Consider the following 1,953-nt stretch of genomic DNA (forward strand, 5'->3'; position numbering starts at 1 on the left):
CAAATGTGACCCCACCTCCACCCCTCTTTAATGGAACTTAAAATACATGTGCATGTTCCATTATTTATGATAAATATGAATATTATAATGAAATGGACATTTAATACATTATTAACAGAAACAACAGACATCTAAACTATGTTGCTATGGGACAAAGTGAGACTAGCCTCCATCAAATGCCTGTAGATCATGGGTCTCAAACTCGCGGCCCGGGGGCCAATTGCGGCCCGTGGGATGATATTTTGTGGCCCCCTACTTGACATCAAACTTTTTCTCATTGCGCTTGTCACTTATGGGCTACCGTAGTAGTCTCCTGACAGCAGCGTAACGGTTGTCAAGCTAGCTAAGTACCCTTTGCGGCAAATGCCTGAGGTTTGACAATGTGATGTCTGTTGTTGTGAAATGCACCAACCATATCAGATCTAGGGGCTTAAAGCACCGGCAGTTCCACGCCCTTTTTGGAGGAAATAGTTTTTTTTTTGAATACTTGATGCGGCCCAGCCAAACCCAGACTCTACTTCCAGCGGCCCCCAAGTAAGTTGAGTTTGAGACCCCTGCTGTAGATATTATGTCTAGTGGATTGATACAAATAACAACATAGATGTTTTGGAACTGTTGATATTTATTGCCCCTCAACAGGCCATAACTGGGCAAAAAATAAATAATGTTTGTTAAGCACTATAGCAAAAATAAATAAATAGATACACTCTTTGTAGTGCAAATAACGTAAGTGGCCTGATGGTTGTACTTTTGGTATGTGTGCCGCGTGGTGTGTGCCGCGTGTGTGTGCGTGTGTGTGTGTGTGGGGGGGGGGGGGGGGTGACAGCGGTTAACTTCGATGCGAGTAGCCACTCTAGAGTCATAGTGCCTATGTTTTATGACCACGGTGGAAAATCTTTAGCAGGAAAAGTTACGCCCCCTCTCCCCCCCCTTAATTACCTAACGCCATACCTGTCTCTCGTTGACTGACTCGCTTGTGTTGTTCGTTGTGTCCGACTATGCGTGGTTTCCAACACCCGCCCAACAGTACGTCTGATTGGCTTACGATGAAACTTTACTCTACCTCAGCCAATCGTCAGCATTTATGCACTTGAAAAAAAAAGTCTTTGCCTCTCTGCTCAGAGATCAGGTTGGTCTGATGAAAAAAAAACAGCTTCAATTATAGTAATGCACTGCATTTTTTGGCAGTAACGGTTACAGCGTTATTAAGATGGGAAGAGTAATCAAATCAGATTACTCGTTACTGAAGAAAGTAACGCTGTTAGTAACGCCGTTATTTTATAACTTTTCCAGACACCATGGCCATTGCCAGGGTCGGAGATAGCGGAGAAACTACAGAACTGGAAAATCATTTGCTTGCCTTAAGTCACCAGTGTGGCAACTTTTTGCCAACCTGTGAGTTATGTACAAACAACGAAGGGTAACGCTGTGGGCTCCAACCAGACTGTATATAAAAAGGCTCCAACGAGACTTCATGCATGATGCATTCAGGTGCGCCTTGTAAACTCTGAAAAACTCCAACTGTTGGTTGTAAAGTAGTATTCTTTAGCCATATAGAGGCTATTATTGTGGCATATCCATCATTGCTGAGAAAGAAAAGTTTAAAATTGAATTGAATCGTGACCTTAAAATCGAATTGCGTATGTGGAGAATTGTGATACCCCTAGATAATACACACTCAACGTAACAAATCCTCTAGAACATTATAACAAAAATTTACACAAACCTTAAAGAAAAAGTTATTAATATTGAATACTATTAAAAAAAAACAAAAAAAAACAAGATAGTAAGATAGGAAAACTAATTTGCTTTAGAGGTGCTGGTAGTCAAGTGGGTGGCAGTAGCTCAGTCCGTAGGGAGTTGGGTTGGAGACCGGAGGGTCACTGGTTCAAGTCCCCATGTGTCCCAAAAAGAAGGGAGTGTGGATTGGTTGCTGGAGAGATGCCACTTCAC

This window comes from Etheostoma spectabile, chromosome 8, assembly GCF_008692095.1.
Source record: "Etheostoma spectabile isolate EspeVRDwgs_2016 chromosome 8, UIUC_Espe_1.0, whole genome shotgun sequence".
NCBI lineage: Eukaryota > Metazoa > Chordata > Actinopteri > Perciformes > Percidae > Etheostoma > Etheostoma spectabile.